The sequence below is a fragment of the Theropithecus gelada genome, chromosome 5, assembly GCF_003255815.1.
Source record: "Theropithecus gelada isolate Dixy chromosome 5, Tgel_1.0, whole genome shotgun sequence".
Taxonomy (NCBI): domain Eukaryota; kingdom Metazoa; phylum Chordata; class Mammalia; order Primates; family Cercopithecidae; genus Theropithecus; species Theropithecus gelada.
Window position 1 is genome coordinate 54,364,470 of NC_037672.1, and position 14,025 is coordinate 54,378,494.

Here is a 14,025-nt window from a genome sequence, read left to right on the forward strand (position 1 = left end):
ATAAGTTTAAACAGAATAAAAATAAATTCAAGTGCTTTTTTACCAAATTTGATTTAAAATGTAGAACAAGCTGGGGGCAGAGGCTCACAACTGTAATCTCAACACTTTGGGAGGCCAAGGTGGGTGGATTCCTTGAGCTCAGGAGTTCAAGACCAGCCTAGGCAACATGGAGAGACCCTGTCTCTATGAAAACTTAAAAAAATAGCCAGGCGTGGTGGCATGCACCTGTTGTCCCAGCTACTTGGCGGACTGAGGTAGGAGAATTGCTTGAGACCAGTAGGTCAAGGCTGCAGTGAGCTGATATTGTGCCACTGCACTCCAGCCTTGGTGACAGGACAAGGCCCTGTCTCAAAAAATAAATAAATGAAAAAAAAATGTGAAGATTATGCACTGCTTGATCCAACTAATTCTAACTTTTTGTGCAGTTGAGCATGTGTGCTGGGGAAGACGGCAGCCCTGCAAAAATTTCTACATATTCATTGTCTCAAAATAAAGAAAATGTAAGGGTAAAACAGGAAGAGGGCCATAAAGCGTCTTGATGTCCAATGTAGAGAGAGATTAAATATTATTAATGTAAACTGATAGCAAAAAAACCTGTTATAAGCAAAAATTTGTGTTTTTATTTGGGCTCTTCTTTGGTAGCTATTACAGTAAAAGCTAGATCACAAAAATATGACATCATAATATACTTCAACTTCTGAAGTAAGGCAATAAAAGAACATGCCACCCACTTTATTTGACTATTTGAAAGAAAATGGTTTTTCACACATTTTTCTAGCTGAAATGAAAGATATCAATATAATTATCTTTTAGCATTTTTTCAAATAATCAAAAAGTTGTTGTTGTTATTACAAACCTTATCTGTGATAGTCACTGAGAGAACATGCCCCTAGGAATTTTATCTGAAAGATACTTACAGAATAGTTTATTTTTTGTCAGAATAATCTTCTTTGAGTATTTCAAAATTTTATTCATTATCTCTTTTCATAGCTCAATAAATTACTTATTCTTTTGTGAGACAGAGTCTTACTCTGTCACCCAAGGCTGGAGTGCAGTGGTACAATCTCAGCTCACTGCAACCTCCGCCTCCCAGGTTCAAGCAATTCTCCTGCCTCAACCTCCTGAGTAGCTGGTATTACAGGCGCGTGCCACCACACCCGGCTTATTTTTGTATTTTTAGTAGAGATGGGGTTTCACCATGTTGGTCAGGCTGGTCTCAAACTCCTGACCTCGTGATCCACCCACCTCAGCCTCGCAAAGTGCTGGGATTACAGGCGTGAGCCACCGCACCTGGCCAATTACCTTATTCTTAACTAGAACTATATCATACTATGTCCTTTCTAAATAATTAAGTTCAATTTGATTAATCAAAATCTAATTAAGTATTATTTGTAATTTTTTCCAACTACAGAAATAATTTTAGAAACTATTCCAAATTTCAGAACGTTTTTATATGAAGCTAAAAAGGTCTTAGCTAGTTACAAACTAGGTTGTTGGGAACAGTGAAGTTGTATTCAGAGGTATTAATTAGGCCTAAATTATCTTTTACCCTCAGACAACTTTCAAAAATATTTTAGAATAGTGAAAAGCGACTTTAACACCACGGTAAGGACACCACCTCAATATCTACTAAAAAAATTTATTTGAAAATAATACTCATTTTGAAATGAAAAATATTGAATACTAGAAATTTTCAAACCTTAAATTTCTGTATCATTTAAGGCTCTCACATGTACAGCTAGCTCATTTATTATAGAGGCACATTAATATTCTTGGTGGTCACAATTTTTAATTGTGGGTTGTCTGTGATAAAGACATACTCTAATCCTAACCTAGGAGATGAAGTTATTTTCTCAGTAATCAGTCTGTAAGTCTACCTCCGTGTAATTGAGATATTTTGGAAGTTGGAGCTCCTGGTGTGAACACAATTATTCAGTTTAGCTTTGAATTTTGTGACTCATATTGCCCGTAACCATAAAGGCATTAGTAACATGGCTTAAATACTAGATGGGCATAGAGATTCTAGATGATCACACTGCTCCTTGAATTTGCTGCTCCAAGAGCCACTGAAGCAAAGGTAATTGAAGAGATATATAGTATACTTTGGACTGATTCTATTGCACTAGATAAAAGAATGTAACATATTCTTGTATTGGATAATTTAATGATTTCTAATAGGTCCACTTCTAAAAAGAAGAAAGAAATTAAAGCATTTGAATCCAGAATGAATAAAAATACAAAGAAAAAACATGAAAAAGGAAAAGAAGGGAAATAAGTTGCCTAAATTCAGGCAAAGTAGCACTAAGATAAATCAGAGTTGAGTTTTAAATCTGTGTAACAGCTTAAGTGTGATTTATAGATGCAGATATAGATATAACTTGCCTCAATGCTGGAGATAAGTCTTGGTAAGAATATGATGAAGTTGTTTGTCTTTCAAAATCCAGTTCCAGAGTAGTGATTTGGTTTGAAACTCACAAGGTAAGTTAATTTGGATTAAACGCGATTTTTAAAACATAAAAATGCCTCCTTTCAGAACCAACGGACCAATAAAAGGTCAGTTGATTTGCTTTACTGAATCTGCATTTACTCATATTGTGCTGATTTTCTGCCAACCCATTATATCTTACAAAGTTTTTCCCATACAATTTCCTTCCCGAGAACTATAACTGGCAATAACAGCAACCAGACTATATGAAGGCCTGGTAAGTCTCACAGAGGTACAAGCTTCAGGTGGATTTATTTGTGTATTACATGAAAACTTTCCTCTCATTTTAGCCAGTAGTGATCAATTCCTAATAATAAGCATGATGCAACACTGGTGTTTAAAGATTTGTGAGTAGAACTGAGCACAGTGGCTCATATCTGTAATCCCAGCACTTTGGAAGGCTGTGGTGGGAAGGTTGCTTGAGGCCAGAAGTTCAAGACCAGCCTTGCAACAGGGGGGCAACATAGCGAGACTCCATCTCTAAGTAAATTTTTTAAAAACTAGCCAGGTGTGGTGGCACACACCTGTAGTCCTAGCTCCTTGGGAGACTGAGGCAGAAGGATCACTTGAGCCCAGCAGTTCGAGGGTACAGGAGGCTATGATTGTGCCACTGCACTCCAGCATGGGTGACAGAGAAAGACCCTGTCTCAAAAAAAAAAAAAAGAAAGAAAGATTTGTATGTAAAGATCACAAACTCAACTTCAGGGACCAAACATGTACAGTGTATAGGCTGAACTGTAACTTTATAAGAAAGTAGAACGTAATGGGCTATTTTGGGAGCTAAACAGTGCATGTCTTGTCTAAGGAATTCAAAGCTTTGAAAAACACTCTTGTAGGTTTACAAAACCGATGTTTGGAGGCAGGATTTATCTTGACCACTATTTCAACACCTCTAACTAATCTACCTATTTACAATAGGAATAGGACTTAAATAGAAAAAAACTCAAAATGATCTTCTGCCCCTTCAATTCCAGGCTTGACCTTTAGAATGAAATTTCTCATCTTGGCTGGCCTTTTGAGCACTGCCACTGCTCTGCCCGTCCCCGTGAGTACACCCTCCTCAGTTACTCAATTTCAGATTCAGAGTCATCGCATTTCTGGGCTAGAAAGCGGGTCTTATCTTTTCATTTCACAAAAGAGGAAAGTGGAATCCAGGAAAGTCATAGAACTAGGAGTTCACCACTGTTTGTCAGCCCAAGACTCTGCGCAGGACAAATCTCGGCTCCATATGCCATGTGCTAGCTGTGTGACCTTGAACTAACCCACGGTTTCCTTGTCTATGAAATGAGTCCTAGGAACACCTCAGAGTTGCATGGAGATAATTTTTTTAATGCATCTAACGCAGAGAAGGGTCCTATCTGAAAGACAGGATGTTCTGAATAAACTCAGTGATATAGAACAAATACTCTGCAGTGACCCAAGTCTAAATTAAGCAGTTTGAATTGAGTTTCATTTGTAATGCCCTTGCCCCAAACCGTCTCATGTTTTCTTAAAAGGCTGTTACGTGGAAACACTCTGACACCAGAGGACTATCTACTTCATTGTAGATTTGATTTTAAAGGAGGAAATATTTAAGATAACTTACATCGATTGCTGAATTATGAACGTAGTAACAACTTATGCCTGAATAATATTTGAAGTATCATACAGACACACCTTTAAAAGTCCAATTTCTGAAAACTAGGTTTGGATAAAAAGCTACATTCACCTATAGTGCCCTTGATAACAAACCTAATTTGTTTCTTTAGACCACAATCCTTTTTGCCAAAGCTGACAAGTGTCGTGGTCTAAAATTCAAACAATTTGTATTGCCTGTTTCTTTATGCTGATGGGAATGTTGCAGCACACATATTTCATTAATTCTAACACGTACTCTTTGATATTTTAGCAGCTCTGAAATTCAGCTATGTCTTACAAACATAATGTGATAAAGTGTCACGGCAGCTTAACAGCAGTGCTTTTCTTTTTTGGTAATTTATGAAATAATGGTGCTTTTGACAATGATAGCCTCTAAGAATATATGAAATACTGTAATCCCAGAACATCATTAACTTCACCTATATAGACATTTTGTCATCAAAATGACTATATACAAATGAGATCCACTGAGTCTAATCTGTGTTTACTAGTCTGAATATGAGGGTACCCAGTAGGCAAGAAACTCCCCTGCACACTTTGTAACAAAGGAGCTTTTGAAGAAGTGAGGGAGCTTTCAAAATTTGTGTTTGGGATGCAGAACTTAAATGTTCATTTCCACACTCCCTTCACTTTGAATTTATAACTACTGAGAACTAAATCAAGAACACTATTCATTCAAAGATTTACAAAAGGAGATATTCAGGTAATATGGAATTAATCTTAAGAAATGTAAATAAAAGTATTCTTTGGATATAAATTTAAAAGCAAAAAGCACTTGGTCTTCCAAATCATTGCACAAAATTAAACATTTTCCTATTAGATATCCAACTGCTTTTTATTTCAGAAGTGAGGTTACATTACTGATGGGTATAACGCTCCATAGTAGCTTATTACCTATTCTCCTTTAGAACAAAACCTCTCTTTAGTGAATGTATTGCCATATCCTGCTTTACCTTGTTGCTGTTATTGTTTTGCAAGCTTGAACAATATGCTGAAAGTTCCAGTGAACAGGTAAACTTCTAGTTGTATTTTTAAATAATGCATTCATCATTTTAAAAGTTTGCCATTGTCTGAAATGACTGACATTCTGTTTCTTTTTACAGAGATTTATCTTCTACCCACCACAAGTACCACCATTTTTCCCTCAGGTCCCATTTCCCCTACCTCCACAACTGCCCCTGGTAAGCATGGGTTTGGGGAATCTGAAATAGCTGAAAGGATTTATTAGTTGGATGGTGGTTATGAAACTTTCCAAATTTTGAAAATGAGACTTTAGGCAGTCCCCAGGAATCAGCTATTCAAACTTCTCTCCCATATAGCTTATAATGGAATGTGACAAGGGGCTAGCAGATTTCCCTCCAAATCTTCAGTGCCCTCTCCCAGTGTTTCTCTGCACTTACTATTAAAAAGGTGTTTGTGCTGAGTTACTTTGACTGTTAGGAGCTTATTCTTTATGAAGAGAATATTTCTTCTCTAATATCCATTCTTTTGCTTTTTCTAATTCACCTTGTTGCTTTCTTTCTCTAAAAAGATTTTTTTTCCCAGCTGTCTATAACTTTTTCCTATTTTGCTTTTCTATTTGGACCCTCTCCAATCTCTCCTAATATCTGGATTCTTAAAACTTTTCAATAAATTTTGGAACAATGCTAAATACACAATAGAGTTGCCTGTATTCTATATAACACTTTTGTAAGTAGACTTCATTATAGAGTCAACGGTGAGTGCTTGAGATACAAACAGTGTAAGTTCAGATCTGATGAGGAAGAGAGATTCATAAAGGGAAACTACAATACAATTTGATAAGTATTTTGAGACACAAATACAAAGCTATGGATCAAAGACTTCAGAGAAGACAGTATCTGAACCAGGTCTTAAAGGAAGACAAATGGATGAAACATTTCAGGCAGAGGAACAGCAAGTGCATGGGTGCAGACTTGAAAAGCACAAGGCAATTTGGGGGTAGAAAATTATTTTAGTCTAAAATAATGATGCTGCAACACAGATTGGGGCCTTGTTAAATTTGGGTAAGTATTTAAGTAATTATTTTTTTTCTTTAAAAATCACATACATTTTAAAACTTCACATACCCCTTATTTACAGACAAGGGCCTTACTATGTTACCCAGGCTGGTCTCAAACTCCTGGGCTCAAGTGAACCTCCCACCTCCCACAGGCTCCCCAGTAGCTGGGATTACAGGTGTATACCACCATGCCCAGCTCACAAATAACTGCATCTTGCTTAATATCGTCTGATCCCCTAAATATTTTTAAATACACAAACATGATTTTGCATAACTTTTTATATCTAAATACAATAAACACCTTCCCTTTGCTTGCATTTAATTTCAAACTGTGTTTCTCTCAAGTTTTAGAAATTTGTCACTAAACTTAGTCCTCAACAGAACATTTATTCTCCTTTAATGTTTTTACTTGTTCTGGTTGAATCCTAGCTGTTAATTAATTGCTATTTTGGTTCTAGTCAGGACTAGGTGCATTGTTTCCCTGTTGTTTGCTAAAATTTGTTAAGTTTTTTGTTTTTGTTTTTGTTTTTTGACACAGTCTCGCTCTGTTGCCCAGGCTGGAGTACAGTGGTGCAATCTCAGCTCACTACAACCTCCGCCTCCCGAGTTCAAGCAATTCTCCTGCCTCAGCAGCCTCCCATGTAGCCACCATGCCTGGCTAATTTCTGTGTTTTTAGTACAGATGGGTTTCACCATGTTGGTCAGGCTGGGCAAACTCACTCCTGACCCCAAGTGATCTGCCCAGCTCGGCCTCCGAAAGTGCTAGGATTACAGGCATGAGTGACCGCGCCCGGCAAGATTTATTTTAAACTGATGCAAAATCTTGGAGTCTTGGTTTATAATTAGAACTTAGGAATCGTTAACATTTAAATTTAAATTTATTTAAATCTATGCGACAATTAAAAGAATCACTATTCTGTGAAATGGAAACTCTTCCTACCACCAGATGGCAGACTAGTATCTTAAAAGCAAGCAAAGAAAGTAACCTTACCGTAGGGAAAGTGGTAGATTTGTAAAAACTATCAACACGTACATAAGACAGATTCCTGGGCTTTAAGTTAGACAAATAAAGAAAAACACCCATACCTTTTGAAAGCAAAAATTATATTGAACCCACTAGTTTCTAATCTCCACCAAATAGAAGGTGAGCTCTCTAAGTGTCATTTACTGCTATCCCTAAATCCCAGATATAGAATAATTGCTCAGTAAATATTGTAGGGATGGATGGATAGATGGATGGAAGGACGAGTGAATGTACGAATCACTGAAAAAAAGCAAGAGAAAGTGTTCACAGTTTCGTTCACAATTTACTTTTTTTCTTTTTGTAGACTTCTATTCCTTTTCCTTACAATCCAAATCAGGTAGTTATACTTAAGGCTTCCTTAGGAAATACTTTAAGACAAAACAAAAACTTGAAAATTCTTTAGATTTAATTGCGGAGAAATTTGATACCAATAACTACGGGCTAACATTCTCTTTGGGGGACCATTAGTTATTGATATTACAAATTTCACATATCCTTGAAAACTGAACTACCTAAGGGACCTGAAACTTTCCTTATTTGTGTGGCATAAACCCAGGGACCAACCAGTAGAAAAAGCATTTAATTTGAAGTTAAATGATCTGGAGATGTAAGCCCCATGTCTGCCCTTTAATACTTTGGAATTTTCTTTAACTCCTTTGACCCTTATCCTCTTCTAGAATATAAAACAGTGACAACAGATGATTTACAAAGTCCATTTCACCACTAAAATTTTATGCTCACATTTGTCATTAGTGGTGGTAAAATGCATTCTTACTGAAATGTAATCTATCCTAGAAGCATTTGAAATAGATTTAAGGTTAGTCATGGTAAAAAGGAATTGCTTAAATTTTACTTTTGAAAAGATTTTACTGAATTCATGATAAACACATAGGATGAGGCTGATTCAGTAACATACAAAAAAGTTATGTATATTTCAGCATGTTAACTCCAAGTAATAATATTCCTATTATGATTTTCTGTTTCTGAGACTGAGCCTCACTCTGTCACCCAAGCTGGAGTGCAGTGGTGCAATTGCAGCTTACTACAACCTTCACCTCCCAGGTACAAGCGATTCTCCAGCCTCAGCCTCCTGAGTAGCTGGGACTACAGGGACGCATTACCACGCTGGGCTAATTTTTTCTGTAGAGATGGGGTTTCATCACGTTGCCCAGGCTGGTCTTGAACTCCTGGACTCAAGTGATCCGCCTGCCTTGGCCTCCCAAAGTGCTGTATTACAGGAGTGAGCCACCATGCCCAGCACACTTATTACAATTATAGGAAGTAACATTATTAAAGTTTTCTTTCAGAAAGAGGTGATCCCAAAATACAATCTTTTTCAAACCCAATAAGCATAGGTTTAATAATCTTTCCAAGAAGTCCCAGCTATGTTTGGAGCCCACAACAGAAAATATGGACTATATGTTTCCAGAGATAGGTTTGGGGGGGTACTTAAAATATTAGTGAATTTTAATCTTAGTAATTGAACTTCAGAAATGATGAGAATTCTAAAAAGTATGCTTTCATTTACCAAGCTAATATAAAATATATAAGATACAAAAGTAGATGAAATGCTGAATTACAGTTCCTTATTTAACTGTTTCCTTTATTCTAGGTCCTCACACCTAATGATCTTATCGCGGTAAATATATTCTGCCCTGTTATTCTATAAAGTCCATATAAATACTACATTCAGCCCCTCTCAATGGTCCTAATTAAGGTAGGGAGCAGGGAAGGCACCCTAACAGAACAAATACTACCTGAAGGCATTGTTCGTGCCTAAGATCTGTCACAGCTGGGACAGTGTTTAGCTTAAATATTACTGCATACATTCTGAGACAGACAGCTCAACAAGTAAAGAGATTAATCTTTTAGATGGAGCAGTCAATTTCTTGAGCAAGCTGCCAGAATCGTAAAACAGGACCATGTGGACGCTACAAAGCAATTTTCCAGTAAAACTGCTTGTGTAAGCAAGTTCTCAAAACAAAGTATTCATAGTTGTCCTAAAATTTTAGTTCAAGTATCATTCACACAGAGAATCTGAATCATTTATGAAAGACGGGACTTGTATGGAAGTGTACACAGAGGGTTTCTTAACCATTCAAACAAATTTTCTAACTTTCAAATATGGTGAATATCATTACAAAGTTGTAGAAAGAAGAAAATATTTCTGTGAATTAAAGGTATTTAAATCTAGATATTGGGTCATTTTAAAATCTTGTATCACATAAATAATATACTAAGCAATAAAATGGAATTTTTCAATAAAATAGATTTTCATATACAAAGTATATTAACTTGCATATGTAATAAGTTAAATGTAGGTTTAAAAATAAACCTATCGACAGCACTGTTCATTGATTTTTCTTCCTTCACAGTTACTCATTGCTATTTTGAACCAACTAGGGGTAAGGCTCTATTTTTATGCTATAATAAACTACACATTTACTTAATAAAGACATCTTACTAAATTTTTATTTTTATTTTTTTACTTTTAGAACTTCTTTGGGGTAAGATTTTATTTCCATGACTAAATTGATAAAAGTAAGTTACATTCAATGCCAGGAAAGGTAAGAAAAACTCTTTGTAACTATAAAAATATACGCGAGTCAACCCCAACTAATCTACCAAACTAGAACTCATGAGTTATAAACTCGTTTCCTCCAAAATCTTTACATCAAAATTTTTGCCAGTCTAAAAAAGTATTTTTTAATAATGTCCATGATAGTTCACAAAATTTAAGTTTATAGGCATATATGCAATATGAAATTTCAACAACAAAGTTTGCTTCAGGCTTTTTTTCTTTTTTTGAGAAGGAGTCTTGCTCTGTCACCCAGGCTGGAGTGCAGCAGCGCGATCTCGGCTCACTGCAACCTCCACCTCCCAGGCTCAAGCGATTCTCCTGCCTCAGCCTTCCTAGTAGCTGGGATTACAAGCATGTGCCACCACACCCATCTAATTTTTACATTTTTAGTAGAGACGCGGTTTCATCATGTTGGCCAGGCTGGTCTCGAACTCCTGACCTCAAGAGATCCGCCTGCCTTGGCCTCCCAAAGTCCTGGGATTACAGGCATGAGCCACTGTGCCCAGCCTTTCAGGCTTATTTTTGTCTTATAGGCAATTCATAGTAAATAATGAGAAAAGCCTACTGTAAAACTGCCACACCTAGAAGTGGACTGATCTCAAGGCAAGGTAACACATCTTAACAAAAAGCATTAACTTGCTTGATACAAAGGTTACAAACTTTGACTTCTACTTTGACTTTCACTGAAGTTTGCTTTCAAGTAAAATACATACCAAAAAAAAAGAAAAAGAAAAGAAAAATGTGGAGACCAAAAAGGCATAATCCCTTTTGTTGTTTTAATATTTTTAAGAAACAGGATCTTGCTATGTTGTCCTGGCTGGACTGCAGTGGCTATTCCAGACCCAATCATAGTGTACTACAGCCTTGGAGAAAGAAACTGGATTTCCACCCAACTGCTTCTCTCCTAACAAGTTTCACTGCCCTGAAGTGCTTATTTAGTACCTTTTACCATTTCAAACACTTTTTATCAGGCTATCTGAGGCCAAGTGGGAGAGATTAAGCTCTACGCTATCAACAGTTAAGGATTCAACTTATCAGCATTTAACGGTTCCACATTATTTTCCACCTCCAACATACACGATTATACCAATATTAACACATCAGCAATACAATAACCATAAAATGGGAGGCATGGGTGAAGAAGGAATTGTGGTGAAAATATCTTCATATAATAAATTATAACTATAATCTGTATTATCTATTTTGACAGAAATAATTCTCCCACTACTATGCCAGAAGTTACAAATGGTTAGTAAAATCTCCAAATTCTTTCAAGCATTTATATCCTTTTAAATATTTTTATCATAAGAGTTTATTTGCCTCTGATTGTGTCCACAACGGTAAATTAATATGATGAAAATAGGTGTAAACAAGACCAATTAATTACAAATGCTTTCTTCAAAGGATGTATTTTAAAGTCAGTTTATTAAAACTCTGGAAATATTTTAGAAAAAAACCACCACCAGAAGTCCTAAGCATAAGAAAACATACTGTTAAATAAGAGTAGCCTCTCCAAGTGCTCAGAATTTTCAAGTTCTCCCTTTAGCCACCAAATATTTAGTTTTTAAAGTAGTTATGATCTTAAGGAAGCTTTGCATATCCTTCTATTTGAGTTTGAAATGCTTTCAAAAGCTCAAGAACACCTGCTGACAAAACAAATACTGACTGTGGCCCTTTATCCTTAGGTTATTATCAAATAAACTATCTTGGGGCCAAATTTACACAAACAACTTCAACAATGCTAGCCAAATCAGGTGTGGCCCTCACATTTCAAGTCACAAATCACAACTGCAATACTATGAATAACATGAGTACTGTTTCTGTTACACATAATCTTCCAAGCTGCATACTTAAACAATAAATCATAAAAGACTCTTAACCTTAGTAGGGAATACAATAGACAGAATAGGTTTGCAAACCTGTCAGACTGTGATTCAAATCCCAACTCTACTAGCAAATAAAACCATGGGCAATCTTTCTAAATATCAATGTATTCATTTGTGAAATGGGAATACTACTACCTAACAGGGTGTGGTGAGAATTAAGTAATATAATACAGATACTCAGTAAATGGCATATTTATTTTACTAAATGTCTCTAAAATAAAAAGCATTCATTTTACATAAGGCGTAAGGAAAATAAATATGAGGGGAATATTACCTAGTGATACAGCAGAAAGATCTTCCTCTAGGAGTATCAGAAACTAACATTTTAATTTTTTTCCCTATTATAGATGGTGCTGGATATTTACAGTTATCAGAAGATTATCTACTTCTATCTTATCTATAGTTGATGGTAGTTTTATAATTTTGCATACTTTGTACCTGTTCCAGTGAAAACTCCAAAAAACCATAAAGAATTTATCTAGACCACGGGCTTTAGTCATACTTTAAATAAACCTTTAATATAACCAAATGTCTTTATTAATGGCAGTTCAAATGTATCAAAACTATTAAACAGGCTGGGCATGGTGGCTCACACCTGTAATCCCAACACTTTGGGAGGCTGAGGTGGGAGGAGCTCTTGAGCCCAGGAGTCCAAGACCAGCCTGGGCAACATAGGGAAATCCCAGTCTCTACAAAAAAAAATTTTTAATTAGCCGGGTGTGGTGGTGCATACATGTGGTCCCAACTAATTGGGAGGCTGAGGTGGGAGGATTGCTTGGGCCCAGGAGGTTGAGGCTGCAGTGAGCCATAATAGCACCATTGCACTCCAGTGGTGCTATCATAGGCAACAGAGTGAGACCCTGTCACAAAATACTATGAAACACAAGTAAATGCCAACATTTTCAGAAAATTGCTCGAACTGTTAAAAGAGCTTTTGTAAGTAGCTTCAATTTTGGAGAACTCTATTGAGTGATAGGAAGCAGCAGTTTCTTCCTGCCAAATGGTGAAAGTAGAAGCCGACTCTTCCATGCAGGAAGACCATCTAACCTCTTGAGCAGGTCATCCTCATCAAGTATTAATCCCTTATTACTCACCGTAGGGACCAGGATTTTACAGATATTTAGAAGTTAATACATACATACGCCCTATTTACAACTATTCCAGAAGGGCTCGAGGTATCCTGAAATCAAACATTCTAATGCTTCTCAGGAAAACGTACAGTCATAACTGAGGGGAAAAAAGCCTCATGTCAGTTCAATTCAGGTTTACCACCGAAAGTTCTGACATCAAATAAACAAAACAAAAAACAGAAAAACACTTTGTTTTACCTTAACCCTCTCTAGCTACAGAGTAGGCCTAATATCTTTTTCAAACATCTGAAGGAAAGAAAACAATCATGTCTCTCTCCCCTAAAGCTTTTCTTGAGATGCTCCAGTTGTAGCCCAACCCTACATAGGTTGACAGGAGCTCCTATCACAGGGCTTTCCAAAGGAGATCCTGAGCCAGAATGAGATAAACATGTCCACTAAGACAAGGCAGTACTACTTTTCTTTCCTCTTCCTTGCTTCCAAAAACTCCCAAAGCACCAACCCCCTCCTTTCCTCTGGGATTTATAACATTAACCATGCTTTTCTCAAAAACCTATTTCAATCTTCAACATGTCTTTCCTAATAAACAACACTAACTCACAGAGACCTCTACCTCTGTTTCTGTTTTTACGGAACCAAAATAATTACTTATTATATATTGATCACATATTAAGATATTTTGGATATAATGGATTAAATTATTACAAACCATTTTACTTGTTTCTTCTTATTTTTAATGCGACTATCAAGAAGTTTAAAATTCATAGATGGCTAACATTTTCCTTTGTTTTGTTGTTAAATACAGGGGTACATGTGCAGGCTAGTTACATAGGTAAACTTGTGTCATGAGGGCTTGTTGTACAAATTATTTCATCACCCAGGTATTAAGCCTGGTACCCATTAGTTATTTTTACTGATCCTCTCCCTCCTCCCACCCTCCAGTAGGCCTCAGAATGTTGTTCCCTTGTCCATGTGTTCTCACCATTTAGCTCACTTACAAGAGAACATGCAGCGTTTGGTTTTCTGTTCCTGCATCAGTTTGCTAAGGATAATGGCCTCCAGCTCCAACCATGTCTTTTCAGAGGACATGATCTTATTCCTTTTTATGGCTGCATAGTATTCCAAGGTGTATATATACCAAATTGTCTTTATCCAGTCTATCACTGATGAGCATTTAGGTTGATTTCATGTCTTTGCTATTGTGAATAGTGCAGCAGTGAACATATGCGTGAATATGTCTTTGTAACAGAACAATTTATATTCTTTCGGGTATATACCCAGTGATGGGACTGCTGGGTCAAAT